We start from the raw sequence: 16,189 nt of genomic DNA, 5'->3' as shown, positions 1-16,189 counted from the left end.
ACATGTTCTCTAACAGGAAGCAGCAAAAATACGGCAGCCTCCAAGTGCCTGACTAAACCTAATGTGATTGTTTGGAGCGGATGAGAGTGTGTGTTTCGACATTTATGTGTGTGTGTACAGAGACATGGAGCTAAAGGCTGTCTCAGCAGCCCAGAGAGAGCCGCTGGGAATGACTCTTATTTCTCTCATTTTTCATGATTCCACTGATCTCATGAACAGTTTTTTTTTTTCTACAGCTAACCTTATTTTTAAAGCCCCATTTCAAAAACACGACACAATAATGATGAAAAAGTGATACAAAATATTTGAACTATATGTTCTTTTCTCTCTCAGCCCACTTCTATCTGTACTGTGAGAATGGCATGCATCACAGGAGCGTTTGGTTCCAACCTAATTACTGAGCTGTGACCTTGTACTGTACACTCTGTAAGGAGGACATACAGGAGCCTCAGAGGAGCACATTAACAGTTATCCTTACATGAAGCAGTTTAACATCCCCGTGTCAGTGTCAAGGCAAGGTAAACCACTGGAGGGCATGAGGGCAAAGAAAGGGCCCCAGTGATTGAAGAGGCATGTCTAGGAGTCCCCTGAAACCATGCAGAGACATCGCCTTTAATCCTTGCTGTATTTTTGAGGTAATAGGCTGATTTCACAGTTAATGTGGATTTTGAAAGATGCACCTGGTCGGTTGTCATTTGCATTAAAACCAAAGGTTGCCAGTGATTTTTCTGCTTCCCGTCACTATCTTCATTTGCAAGATGTTTTCTGACAAAATGTAACTGGGATTCAGATCTAGGCTTTCAGGGTTTCTGACCCAGAAAGAAAGTTATGGGTTTGAACCTCAACTTTCCGTGTGGAGTTTGGACGTTCTCTCTGTGTCTGCGGGGGTTTTCTCCCGATGTTTCTCCCACAGTCAAAAGAGATGTGTGTTAGGCACTGACTGTATATAGAAGTGTTTGTAGCTTCCCGGTCTGAAAAATGAGGCCAATACGAAAGTGCTTTAAGCTGCAATACCACCGAGTGCCACTAGAGGTCAGCTCCCATTCAACTTCTGTCATCAAATACAGTCAGACAAATATATTATTATATTATTATTATTTAGACAAATATTGACAAATCAAGTCAATAAAATGTGTCCATCAGTTATCTCGGTGTTGTTAGCTAAAGTCACTCCTTCTTATTAGTTTTCTGGAGGTCCATCTGAAAATAATCCCTCATTCATTAGAAAAGAAGATTCAAGAAGACCTGTTTTGGGGGCGTGTCTGTTTGATTGACAGGCCTGTGGTGCAGTCAGGTTACAGCTATCGGTGAGCGGGACGTAGTATCGTCAGGTTTCCAATCAGATCGCTGGCTCCTCCCCCAGCTCATCCAAATATGGTCACTTCCTGCTCCAAACCGCTCCGAACTAGCAAAATGGTGACGGACAGAATCTGAACTGGAGGATTCATAACGTTCAAAAACCAATGAGGGACATGACCGTTGGTTGATACTTGGTGTTTTTCTGTTGCAAGACTCACATCACCACCCGTTTTCTGAAGGCCTCAGCTAGGTTTGTAGATCTCGGCGTGAAGACACCAAACCTCAATGTCCTGATGGCACTAGATTGTCCAAATATGCCCCCAAAAAAGGCAATCATTTCCATACGTACTGGACTGATTACTGTCAATGCAATGAACAAATCACTGATTGGTTGTGCCAAATTTAAACTTGATTAAACAGAGATACCATATGGTGTCTATACTTTTCTATAGTCACTTGGCGATATCACTAAATCAGTCTGTATATGAGAAGATACTTATATGTTTTCCATTACCTGAGCTAAAGGATACACGTATATGTTGAGTAAATGATCCGAGAATGGACTCTTGTCAAACTTCACATTCTGGTTTTGTTCACTCAGATATTAATAACCAAAGTAGCACCACTATTCACCAGGTTTGTACTAAAATTAATATGAACTAATTTCCCATCATCACTCATTTTCCAATAATCTGACATTCTGATTCCCTGGGGCAGTTGGTTGTTTCAGTTGAGCAGTAATTATTAGTCATAAAATCCTAATGGCCTGCTGAGCATCTCTTCTGCACGGCCCTGACAGTTCTGTTAGCTACTTACATGTCTGGACCGCAGCGAAGCATGGAGGAATTCAGCTGATCGGACTGGTTTTCAGATGCCAAGAGAGTCAGAATGGCAGAAATGAGGGTGAAGGAACAGAGCAGGAATCATAGTTTAGCCTTTCACTCCTCTGAACACCTTTTATGTAAAAGGTGTTCATATTTTTCTATTTCAGTTGTTGTTTGAAAAATGTAAATCAGGGCCTGATTAATTAAATGAATGAAATGTATGGGACAACCTGATTTCCTCCTTACAATTAACATTAAAATCACACTAAAGCTTTTCTACATTTGTCAATTAAGGGGAACCTTTCACAAAGTTAATTTACACTTTAAACTTCCAGTCACTTTGTACATTGTGGAACTCTGACCAGTCAGTAACATTCATTAACCAACAGGCAAGTCACCCGTTGGTTTGTGAACGTTATGAAGCCTCCAGTTCAGAGTCTGTCCGTCACCATCTTGCTAGTCTGGAGAAGTTTCGAGCAGGAAGTGACCATATAGAAACCAGCAGCACTGGAAGAACAGTGTAAAGTATAAAAGCTCAGAGGATTCAGTCTAAATAAATAATAATAAGTAGATAAGACAGGAGATAATAAAAAGATAAAAAGAATAGACCTCTTTCAACAGTAGAATTGATTAAATGAAATGATTTCGTTTGAAGCCAAAAAGGAGTCTTGGGAGCAGTGAGCACTTTTAGCTAAATGAAATGCCAAACAGTTGGGTAGCAGGGTAATGCCCCCTGAAAGTTAGTTGCATATCCACACTGTTTGTCCTCCATGATATGCAAACACAGATTTTTAACAAGACCTTTGCAGCAGACAAGGACTGTGACAACGACAAGGCAAAAAAAAAAATCTGCCATATACTTCACATCTCAGAGAAATGTCACAGCTAATGGAGACAGACCCACAGTGGAAGGGAAATTAAAAGCAGTAATTGAGAGGTACTTGAATGGCCAACATGCTGTACTGTATCCCTGGGGGCTTTTAGACTCTCACAGAGCCAGGAGATAGATGACTTCGAAGGTAAGCATGAATCCATCCACTTCCAGCCGTGCTAAATCACGGTGTCCTGTCAGTTTGACGACACCACATGGTGGGCCCATAATGTTCCCCATATGGCTGCTCTGTGGTGGGGATGCATGCTGTACTTACACAAATGCACTGCAAGCTTTATCTTCCATCATCTCTCCACTACATACGCTTCTATTTATGGATTTGGCAAATATTGTAAAGTTTCAGAAAACAATATTTCTCTTTGTAGCTTCCTTCTTTCTGCTGTGATGTTTTACACATAATGATCTGAAACTTCTGAAATGCATTTGATAAATTAACAACTATGCACAGGTGGAACCAACACATGTTAAACATGATGATTATATCATGAGGTCATTATAATAATTAATAGCCCATTTGAAGGAACCAACCTGTCTGTGCTGTCATGCAGAGCTACATACACTTAACATATAATTCATATGTGTGAAAGTTTCAGAGGTGATAAATTCATATTTATGGTTTGTGAAACATGATGTTCAGATATATATTGTGTAGATTAATCATCGGAAATGAAAATATGCAATTTACACATAAAAACGCACACACATACAATTTGGTTTGGCTGATATAATTCCTTGAACTTTACTTTAACGTTGTCTTTACTTCGAGTCTCAAGTGTATACTCATACTAAAGTGTATCTGGTGTTTCGTAGTTATTTCATGGTGCGTTTGCATCACTCTTTATGTACAGATTTTAATTCATATAACAGATTTTCTATTCTCCTGTTCCAGAATCTTACACATTAAGAATTGCTTTTTTCATGTACATCATGAGTTTAAAAAAGCTGACAAAACAAGGTATATGAAGACGTCACACCAGTTCGTTCTCATTCTCATAACTCTAAAGAAATTAATACGATAATAACAACCACAGCATTAAAATGTGCTTTGAGTTTTTCTTGCCACTTTTTCACTGTTACATTTGTGCTCAGTGTTCAGTCGAGTTTTGCTGATCATGTAGCAATGTGTTGTTTTCCATTTTACTGTAGAACACATGTACCAAGACACATTGACTCTACCAAATGGCAATTGACCTAAATGCAAACATCTCTTTGCAGGGAGCGATATTTTTATATGCAACATGTTGAATTTGCTAAAAGATGACAGGCTTGCAACTTTGTGCATTTGTTCTTTTATCTCTGCTGCGTTACCACGTCTCAGTGTGGGATCAATAACTCTACCATGTATGTATCCAATTTAACACCCCAGCCTACATGCAGATATTCATACATAATAATCAGCACACACTTTCAGCATTGCTCCAGCACATCAGAGCCTCAGGGATAGTTCAGTCATTGCACATACAGTATGGCTTCACTAGCACACTACCCATGCTGCTCATTAGTCGATGGCAAAATATCTCGCTCCCTCCCACTGATTACATCTTCTGAGTTAATGAGCCACACACTGAACACCCCGCCCCCCATATATCTCACTCCTCCATCCCTCTCCATCTACCCTACCCCCCACCCCCTCCCCCTTTGTGTCTCATGAGCGTAATCTCCAGTTTCACTTGAAGTGGCAGTGATCCCATGACAGGAAAATATTAAAGACCTTCTTTTCCAAAAAACACCATGGTTATTCGTCATATCAGTGGGAGGACAGTTTACCAATTGTCAGTGACTACTGTTCCAGCACAGCGCTGAGTGTGCTTTGCTGATCGTTTCAGACTGCTAATTGATTGCATTCACTGTTGCTTTTGTGAGATGAAAGCCTGAGCTCTCTGGGAACGTTTTCACGATGCTGACGGGGCACGCTTTCATTCAGAAATACACCTGTTCTAGAAGTCTGACATGGTGGAGAGCTGCACGTACAGACCTGCTAATTCTCACAATCTGAAAATGCACTTTAAATATGTTGACCAACATTATTTTGGGGTTTTGTAAATTTGATAACAAAGATGTAGTATTGAAAATAATTATTGAAAATACATTTTGGTGCTTTGAACCCAACGCAAATTTTGGGGGTAATTTCTCTATCTTCACTTTTCAGCTCATATCTTGGTCATTATAGAGGCTATACATTCATGCCTTTTTTCAGGACTTTAGGCTATCCAGATTTTTCATAGTTTAACTTGAAGAGATTTCAATAGATTTTCTATATCAGCCTTTATATCAAAGGGGAAAAAATAAATCATTTCTTATGAAATTGTTATGTTTCGACATGTATCTCACCATCAATTTTGTCAGTGGAGATATATGTTTATAATTGTGTAGAGGAGATTATATAGAATCTGGAAATATCCGAACCATGTTTTTGGGACACTGTATGACTGCAATCTGAAAAACAATATGTGCTTAGTGCAGAGTGTAACGATGACGCAATCTCAGCTTTGATTTTCCTCGTCTTCGTGACGAAGCAATAACAACAACCAAAAGCATATGTGTGAGTTTTGGAGAAGATCCCTTTCTTTACACTGTATGTTGTAGGTATTGTCTAACAGCTGCCTTCATACTTCAGTGATGATAATGCCTGTGTGCTGAATCCAGAACTTGTCTCCATTCAGCTCAACTTAACTCCATTGGACTCCATTCATTACCCTGCAGAGATAACCCAGCCTCTGGAAAATGCAGAGTCAACGGCTGACACACTCTCAGATACACCGAATCAGTCTCTCTTACTTCCTCTATTTCAGTGCTGTTTTTACTTCCATACAGATTTCATTTGTATTTTCAAACATGTTTTATGTTTCTGAGAATCTGGAGTCCAGCTTCAGACATGTCAGCTCCTCTGGAGAATCTATGGATCTCGAACAAGTGTTCGGTTTGTCCCTTAGCAGCTTCTTGTGTTTCTTTTTGTAAGTGAACCAACTTTGTACTGTATCAGTTTCACAAGGAGGGACCCAAGCATTTGATACAAGAGACAAAAGGCTGAAACAAACAAACTGGCCATAACATGGACCCAGCCGACACTAGTTTTAATTGCGCAGGAAGCTTTTTTAAATGACCAGCATCTTTGTAAAACCAGACCCTGAAATTTGTCTAGGAGACCCGAAGAACCTGTTCCTGAGTTTCTCCCTGGGTTGGCCTACACCTCTCTCAGTTCTGAGTTTTCTTCTAGTCCCCAGTCTCCTCCTTGGTCACACATACCCATCAAGATCCTTTTCCTGGGTCGGGTTATGCCTCTCCTGTCCCTGTGTCCACCTCTTTTCTTTCTGCCGATGCCATGCCTACTCGACAGTCACCAGATGTGGTCACTGACCAGCATGCTTTCAAGCCTGCTCCACAGTCATCCAACCAGTCAGCCCTCCAAGCCAACCCGCTCCCACATTCAGAGTTAACAATGTCCGTCACAATGCAGTAGAAAATCTTGCCATAAAATACAACAGCTTTTCGGGTTAACTAGAAATTAATTGAAATTAAATTACGCATAAAGGGGTAACGATCCAAAAGCCTCTTCACCCGCTCATCTGGTTTAGTAATGTTAAAGGTTACGACTGAAGTCAGTTGTGTAATTATCTATTTCTCCTACTTTACTATTAGCCACGCTGCACCAGAGGAAAATGTGTGCACCAAAAGTACCAAACAAGTTGGCCACATCTACTCGCATCTGAGCTGCACCTACTTGGACGAAAGTAGCCCTCGACATCAATGTGATCGCACTTAAGAACCCCTAATGGCTGCTGATTGGTCCCAGATTATAATCACAATCCAAACTAAAGCTGTTTGAAACATAACTGAATGAAAAGTGACATTATTACCGGAATTACAACTGACGGGTGGATGAATGCCCAACGTTTAACATAATCCATTATGTTTCTGTGAAGCTATTATTACTCAGCACCGCTAATGTCAAACTAATATCGGTGCTGTAGGCAATCCTGGATGAGTGAAAATGTTGTTATGTTCTAGAGGAAAAAGTCAGAAGTCAGTAGAATTCCTCCTTTAAGTCCATTAATTTTATTGGACGTAATCAGTCACATTGAAAATGGCTATAAATTAAGCTTGATTTGTGAAGCTGATAATTTTTCTTCCAATCATGTTAATTGCACTGCTATAGGTAGCACACTAATCAGCAGTAATTATTGTTGAAGCCATTTGAATAAGCAAACATTAAAAGGAAAAATAATACTATAAAAAATCTCAATGAGCTCCTGATACAACTCCAATCCGTTAGGTAATTAAAGTGCCTTGTTTTCCCCGTTTTTGAAATTGTTATCCTTGTTTTATGGTCCAGGAACAGCTCAACAATCAAAGTCTAATGAACCATTATTTCATTTGAAAACACAGTTTAAGTAATTCCAAAAACAAGAGTTGATTTTACTTCGAAGCTAACGGATACTCCTGTATTTATTAAAAGTTAGTGAGGATAGGAGGGATGTAAAGGCTGTGCAGATGATAAAGTAATCAGAATATTTCAGGCTGTTTATAATCTGTCATTTGGAATATTAATTTTAGACATGATTAATGACTATTTTTATTTAAAAAGAATATCTTATGTTGCCTGCCTATGTATTCACAGGTTATCATTGACATCATAAATATGAACAGATTAATTGGATTACGATCATCATCGTAAAAAGTAAAATGTGAAGATTTCAGCTGTGTGTTTATAGTTATGGAATTTTCTTGTATAGGAAATCCGTGAATGATCGAGGGCTAAAGGTTGAAGCATCAATTCAGTGGTGCTGTCATGACAACCACACACCTGTCCACATGCCATCTTGTATACAGTTATGTGGAAAAATACATACAGTACATCCCATAGAAAATGTAAACTTTCTTGGATATATTTGGACAATGAAACTCTTGACCATCTTTGAAATAATGCCTGAAGGTAAGGCCATATACACAATAAAACAAACATTGTTGTCACTGCTTGCACTCATTGGTTCCTCTATGAACTATTTATTGGATCAAAGGGGGCTTTAACACAATATGAAGCCATCTGTCCAAAAGTTTAAGCCTGGACGGAAACCATCAACGGGAAGATTATCCTGAGCTAAACAGCAAATCCACTAAAGAATGGCTCAAAAAGAAAAAAAAATAGAAGCTTATTGAATGTCTTCATCAAGAAAAGAAGACAAGGTCAAATCCTACATGTATGCATGGACCGTGCATGAAGCACTAGAGGACTTCAAACCTGTAACAAGGGCTTCTACTAGTGGTGTAACGTTATCGCTCTCTCACTCAAGACTTTTACATTTTCATTTTGCCTTTTCCATCCAGCCTCATAGGTCGGATGTGAATCCCATTGAAATGTTTTGGGGAATCGTACATGCATTAAAACCCTCAAACATATGCAGCTAAAGGAATTTAGCATGTGTGGTCAACTGTTTTAGAAAGTTGACATCAGAGATGGTGGACGGTTATGCAAAACGGTCTAGAAGAAGTTATTTCTGCTCCAATTCTTTTCAAATAAAAATTCTGGGGCCAAAAATGTACTTCATTTTTCAAAGAAATAATGTTACATCAAATCATAGCTTTGTTGAATAAACAAAGGTTTATTCAGTTTCAACAAAGGTTGTTTCAGTGGTTTATCTGTGGACACTAAATTAAAGAGGATCAAATGTTTGCTTGTCCAAATATGTCAAAAAACTCAACTATTTCCATGAGACACACCTATTTTTTAACATGATAGTTTTGTACACTGGTTATATACAGCTTATGTTTTTTACATGGAGGAGGCAACAACTGAAATAAACAGGAACGTAATGAAGAGAGCCAAAGTAAAAAGAAGCTCACTCATGTTAGCTAATGGACAACAGTGTGTGTGTGTGTGTGTGTGTGTGTGTGTGTGTGTGTGTGTGTGTGTGTGTGTGTGTGTGTGTGTGTGTTTTCCATGTGTGTGTCCTGCTAGCTGCTGCCCAAGTCCTTCATCTTGGCCCTGCCTCTTATTGACTATATTGGAGGCCATAAATCATTGTGTGTGTGTGTGTGTGTGTGTGTGTGTGTGTGTGTGTGTGTGTGTGTGTGTGTGTGTGTGTGTGTGTGTGTGTGTGTGTGTGTGTGTGTGTGTGTGTGTGTGTGTGTGTTTATGGCCCAGTGCTTCTGTGGATGTGACTAGCAGCACACAACAATCTCAGGTCAAAGAGGCAATAGAGCGAGCAGTGTGTGTGTGTGTGTGTGTGTGTGTGTGTGTGTCTGTTTGTGTGTGTGTGTGTGTGTGTGTGTGTGTGTGTGTCTGTTTGTGTGTGTGTGTGTGTGTGTGTGTGTGAAAACTGTGACCGTTTTGCAGCAACAGTAGCCGGTGTGGCCGACGGGCCGCTGGACCAGATGTAGCTGACTGTCTCTCTGTTTCACAGTGATGTAAATGCTTTACACATCAGCGCACACTTCAGTCAGAAACACGTGAAGCTTTGGCACCGAGCACGAGGAAGTACGAGCACACAGACACGTACTGAAGCAGTCTGACCCGGTGCAGCAGTGGGTGTTCTTCTTTGACTCCGTGACCCTGCTTGCTAAATCTTTCTCCACTGGATCTATCCGTCTCTCGTTGGGGGTGATGGTGGGTCGAGAACAGACGGTGGTGAACTGTATCTGACATTAACTGCCCTCCATTAACATTTCCCAGAGTGCCACTGGAGAGAGTAATCAAATGGAGCAGTGAAGCAGACGCACTGAGGGCAGGCGTCATATGTGCACACACACCAAATCGCAGGCGGATATAGTCGTAAACAAAGCCATCTATGACACAAAAGAATGAAAAAAACAAAAAAAGGGGTTGACATTTCAGTCTCCCAAATAGCTTTGTTAATGTAGGGGAGCAGAAAGGTGCTGAGGTATCATCAGAAACTATTACTGAGTTAGAGAAAATGACTGCCAGAGGCTGTATCCTGACTAACATGAACCCCAACACACTCCTCAGCCATCCAAACGAGGGAGGACAACTTTAGCAGAATGTTTGTTTGTTTGTTTGTTTGTTTGTCAGGGTGATAAAGAACAACAAAAGCAACCATAGACCATCAGTGGAAATGTCCTCTGGTATGTTGGAGATACTACATGAGCCTAAATGAACTGTGTCCTGACACCTTCATTTATGAGACCTCTGTTATGATACAAATATGGTTCTATTGAAAATATGAAAAAGCAGCTTCTATTGTGAGTGCTAGGTGTCGCTATCACTATGTGTTAGGGTAGAGCGGTTCAAGTAAAAAATAGGACCTGTTTCATTTGCTGGTCACAGTTGGGGCCATGTCGGGAAAGAAAAAAAAAATCCATTTCCCATCGGTATAAAAAACATGCGCCAATAAGCCAGTGAAAGGTCCACCAGCATGGTGTCTCTGCTGGACGGGAGCATTAACAGGTTCAGCGTTACCTGTGACAATCACAGAAAGAAGTGGTGCATAAAATGACGACTGTTTTAAAGCCTTTTGCAACACATGTTTTTTGTGCTAGCAAGAATAAGTCCAATATGGTGAACCATCTAAAAAGACAGACAGGACAGAGTCTGGTAGGAAACTGCAACTCCTCCCAGCATTTTTTAAACAGAACTACAACTGGAGGTGTTTACAGCCAAAGTTATGCAGCCACATGCAGTCATGGAGGATGCAGGATTTCAGCATATGATAAAGTCCTGCAGTATATCCGCTCCTGTCCATCCAGGTTGTCAGAGTTTTCCAACCTTCACAGCTCTTACCACAGACGAATGAATGCACCTCCAGGGCTCCTGAAAGTTACGTAACTGTGAACGCACACTGAAATAAAGTTCCAATTTGCAGCCAACCCCACTTTATGACAGAGCAGCAGGCTAATGAGGCCATTTTTATTCAAAAATAACAAAGCTGTACTTTTTGTTTGCACTAATAAGAGTAAGATTTAACAACGAAAAACGTTTATGTTTCTTGTGTTCTTAGCCAGAATTTTGTTTCGACAAACATTTGTTACCGTTTTTTATCAAATATATAAAAAACAAAAATGTACCATGCTGAAAACCACAAGCAGAAAACAGTGACATGAACCAAACTGTAATTTTTTCGAATCGTTCCACCCCTACTATCTGTACATAATAAGAAATGAGGGATGCCATTAGTGCACGTAAATCCACCTCCAACTATGTCCCATATAGTTAGAGACTCTGAAGGACAGGCTGTGAAATGGCGCTGCACTGGAACCAACTGGCAGCGTAGTATGATGAGTATCATGATGAAAAAATATGAGCACCCAAACTTCATTGGTGGTCCAGAGACGAGCACCAGCAACGAACTCACAGTTTGATACTTCCTGAATTATAGTTGCAGAGAAAGTGTCATCACCTTTGAATTAACAGTTTAGGACATCAAAGCCTGGTGAGAGAAGCTTCCAATGAGGGTCCCCAGATTGAAACCCTTAATGTGGAACAAGCTGACCACAGAACATGAACAAGGGAAATAAACTAGAGAACAAAAGCCTCTAACAGAGGATCAGGACAGTCCTGATTATGCAGTACAACACCTCACACTACTGCACGAGTACCTGGCTCTCTACAACATGGAGGCTTCTCTCAGACATCAGAACATGCTGAAGAATCTGGTCAAACGTCTGTTTCAGATGGTTCAGCACAAATAAAGTGAATCATTTTGGCTATTCTAACTTCTTCTTACGTATGATTGGATTCCAATCAAATACGAGCACAGATTGGATTTTGATTGACAGTCTGAACTAAGACGAGAGACCGATCCAAGCACCACCCCGATTGACTAGAAGGAAGCCGACAGCTCAACGCGGCTGCATTATAAAAATAATATAAAACACCAATCGAAGGCCACTACATTGGCCTTCAAATGCTGCATGTAACCCAACCCCAATATTTGAATTGTTGCACCCAGCTAATATTCTATTTTCTGTTTTTGGAAAAGATTTTCCTGAAAACCATTTTCTTCCTGTTTGAAATGGACTTCAGTGTTTTTTCTTTGGAGGCGGTGCTTAATATTAACCAGACAGTTCTGTTTCTTCCCAAATTAACCAGCAATGTACAAATCATCAGTGAACGCCGACATTTCTGTTGCAAACTGGCATCAAATGTTTCAAGCAGGAGATGTGTAACTACCTAACTATGTAATAGACATAAAAAACAAAACAGAAATGTGTTTGCATTGTTACTTACGGCTAATGGGCTGGTTCTGGATCTGATGCTTCCAATGACCTGGAAAGAGAAAGGAGAGATGAAAGAATTGTGGACTACCTGCATTATTTAACACAGTGAAAAGTGTTCTTTTTTTTTTGTCCGAGCATCTGAAGTAACCGCTCCAGGAAAGAGTCGGGGTGTGAGACAGAGCTGGAGAGAGGGAGGGGTATTTTACAAAGTATTTCCTCTGCTTCAGTTTGTTTCTCCTCCCTCGAGAAGGAATCTTTTGTATCACTTCTCGCAATACTTCACTTACTACTCTGAAAATAGTACAGATAAAGGCTGAGAGAGAGAGAGGATGCCAGTGAACCTTCAACATCCTACAGATGGACAAAGTGGGTAGATGTGCTTTTTTCCAATGTGTGTGTGTGTGTGTGTGTGTGTGTGTGTGTGTGTGTGTGTGTGTGTGTGTAAAGAAACTGGAGGAACTCGTATCCAGACTAAAAGATGTATGAAAGGAAAAATGCAAAACAGTTTGGACACAACTACACATTCTTTCCAGAGCAGAGTGATACTAGATACTGGATCAGAACTACAAATTAATGAATCTGGATTTATATAGGAAGCAAAAAAAAGTTTAAACAAAGCCTGATTTAAAATTAAGATTTCTCTAAGTAACCACGTTTTGCTTAAGTAACATTTTACTTTCTCAACCAACTGCATGAGGTGACTCAGGGAGCTTTGCCAGCAGTCCTGAAGGAGTTTTCACAGAGTTCCCACTCTGAGTCAAATGTTACACTCCCTCACTGTCAGTGACTAAAGAGCTGAATCTCCATGAGATATAATGAACAGAAAAACATGCTGCTGTTGTGCTGAACAGACAGGACATTGCCATATGTCTGTTAGAAACAGGCTGACACATGTTCATCTGTTTGATATTAAAATAAATTAAAAACATGTCTAAATACTGGTTTCAGAGGGAAATAATTTATCTAACAATAATGGTAATTAGCTCACAGCCTCATAAACTACATTTTAATTTGTGTCAGTGAGCACTAATGCTACCAAACATATACCCACAGACTGAATAAAAAGTGTTCGTAGCTTTCAAGCCTGAAGAATGAGGTTGATCCAGAAGTGTCTTCAGATGCAATACCACCGAATGCCACTAGAGGTCGGCTCCAAAAAGCCTCCGGCTCCATAGACTCCCATTCAACTTCTCTCATCAAATCCAAAGTGAATAAAATGTGTCCATCAGTTCTCTCGGTGTTGTTAGCTAAAGTCACTCCTTCTTATTAGTTTTCTGGAGGTCCATCTGAAAATAATCCCTCATTCATTAGAAAAGAAGATTCAAGAAGACCTGGTTTTGGGGGCGTGTCTGTTTGATTGACAGGCCTGTGGTGCAGTCAGGTTACAGCTATCGGTGGGCGGGACGTAGTGTCGTCAGGTTTCCGATCAGATCGGTCAGATCCACCGCTGGCTCCTCCCCCAGCTCGTCCAAATATGGTCACTTCCTGCTCCAAACCGCTCCGAACTATCAAGATGGTGACGGACAGAATCTGAACTGGAGGCTTCCCAACGGGGGAAGTCACTGATGGATGATGGTTGCATACACACTGACAATAACTAGCTAACTAACTTTACAGCTACTTACACATAAAATATTATATGTTGGTAAATGGCAACCTAAAATCTAAACATACATAGAAAATTCTGTAATATTCCAGGACTTGGCCCAAAAACATGATCAAATTGCCTGATATTCCCTGATCCATTGGGACCCTGTTCTCACGTGTGCTGAGCACTTGTTGGCTGCTTTTCCTTCAATCTGTGCTCTAACACATCCCAAACCATGTCTGTTGTGTTTTCGGTCGGGTCATCTGATGCACTCCATCACTCCACTTCTTGATCAAGCAGTCCTTAACCGAGCCTGGAGGTGTTTTGGCTCATTGTGCTGCAGAAAGTTCTGATGGCCATGCTGGTTCAATTTGGACAAAAATTCTGAATGAATGGAATAAATCCATAAAGCTGTCATTTCTCTTTACTCAGTTAAACAGTTCACGCTGTAATATGAATCCTTACAACAGTCAAATGGTGCAGTTCAGTTTTGTCAAGAAACGTTTGTTACCACATTTGACAGGTTTGACCTGATAGTGGAAAAGTAATGGGATCACCAGAAGACCTAAGTATCATCGTGTTCTGCACTAAATCTCATGGAAATCCATTCGTTGCTTTTTGATTTCTGTAAGAATCAAAGTGGTGGACCAACTCAACACCACTGCTGTTTCACTAGCTGAGCTAAAAAAAAAATGTGAATAAGTGAAAACTCTCTTCTTTCAGTATGAAGCAACTTTATGTTTGAAATTGTGCTCGCATCTGGCTTTCTTCTGTTCCTTTAAGTCCTTTCAACAATCCTTACCCACTTTCTAAAATAGAAATGATCAGACTCCAGAGAGGTAAAAATGGATCTCTTAATTATAAATGTGTGCGGGCTTTCCCTGAATTGAGCAAGAGGTCAGGCTGTTCTGTTACAGAGTTACCGCTCCACTGCGGTGGGGATTAGAGAGGTTAAAAAAAGAGCAGCAGAGTGAAGGGCTGGTTATTTATTGATTACTCAAGTGCAGTAAATGTCTTTCGTACTTCTTTAAAAGTAAGGTACACTCTGAAAGGGAGAGGAATGCAGACTCAGAATATAAAAGCTCAAGATCAGAAATATGAGCACGAGAAAAGACAAAATAACCCGTCCCATTAGCGAAGGCCTTCTTCCTGTGGCTGTTTTTATCTGCCACTTTTTTTTCTTATTGTACATCTGAACAGGAAGATAATAACTTTTGACAGTTAATCATTAAATTGTGATTGTGAGAGCACTGCTGTGAAGCTGAACACATGTATATATGTATATATATTCACTGTGTTACTTAGGATTCCTTTGTAATTGTGCAAAGGGTGAGTAAAAAAAAAAAAGGAATGCTTGTGGTGGAGAACAGAACAAAAGAGGAGACGGGCCAAATGAAACTGTTTTCACGTCGGCTTTGACCTGTCTTTCTTTAATCTAATTTTCTACTTTGCTCCTTTTTCCTTTTTTCACTCCTCATGTAGCAGCGGGTTAGATAATTCAGTTTTACTTTAAAAAGTCTGCCTCGGAAATAACTTTATTTCAAAGCTGTTATGTTTCTCCTTTGAATGTGCCAGACAGCACACTGAAGGTTTGTAACGTTTTCACACTCAGATATCTTAAAGTCCAGGATGAAAATGTAGACTCAAATGTAAAGGGTAAAAACACAAGGCTAGGCATTTTAAAACTAAAGAGGAAATTATGATGGTATTACCCTAAATGATTTAACAGTCTATGATATAAACCTCAGTGAATCTACTTGTCTGTATATCCATATTCTGAGCTATTTTCAGCTGTGACACATGCTAGCAAGCAGAGTAACTGCAGCAAAGCCACACATGAAAACATTCAGATATGAGACAGGCAAAACTATTATGGTTCACACTACGTATTTGATAGTACAACTTGTGCTTGGGATGCCCGTCCTGTACATTGGTGGTCAAATCACAGTTCTTTATTTCCTCCGCAAACTACGAGAGAACTTTTTATTTGACAAATTATGATGTCGTTAGTAGCCTTTATATTCTGTGCAATAGAAGTCTTAAAATAAATTCGTACATTTCTTGGCTTTAATGTTTTCTTAAGGTCACTTGTCTGAAGTCAAATAAATGTATTTCTTTTCAAAATTAAAAGTAATACTTTGAACTCACAATGCTTCTTGAATTAAGTTGCTCCTTCTTGTTCTTCCTTTTTATTTACTTATGCGTTGTGTTTGTCAACATAAAATAAATACTTGCTTCAAGATACATTCCAGATTCCATCTGATTCATTTATTAGATGTATGACTACATTAAAGCTGTGATAGATGACCCTTTAAAATTAGGTCTACCTCCTCCTCTGAGTCTATATGTGGGAATTTATCTTAAGGGCCTTTTTTTGGTAGAGCACACATATTGTATTATTACTATTTTCTTTCT

At 39.8% G+C, this 16,189-nt stretch overlaps 1 protein-coding gene across 1 annotated transcript in view; it reads right to left on the bottom strand.

Moving 5' to 3' along the window:
- LOC138215397 (inactive N-acetylated-alpha-linked acidic dipeptidase-like protein 2) overlaps nucleotides 1–16,189 on the bottom strand; it is a 471,279-nt gene that overhangs the window by 404,390 nt on the left and 50,700 nt on the right. Inside the window, exon 2 of the mRNA XM_069177518.1 lies at nucleotides 12,197–12,235. The gene's annotated coding sequence lies outside the window, so the exon portion shown is untranslated. The remainder of the gene's footprint in view (nucleotides 1–12,196; nucleotides 12,236–16,189) is intronic.

Source organism: Embiotoca jacksoni, unplaced genomic scaffold (genome assembly GCF_022577435.1).
Source record: "Embiotoca jacksoni isolate LCO1_2020_lvr unplaced genomic scaffold, fEmbJac1.0.p SCAF_74, whole genome shotgun sequence".
Classification (NCBI taxonomy): domain Eukaryota; kingdom Metazoa; phylum Chordata; class Actinopteri; family Embiotocidae; genus Embiotoca; species Embiotoca jacksoni.
Note: the sequence above shows the minus strand (reverse complement) of the source record. Positions and strands in the feature narration are given on the sequence as shown.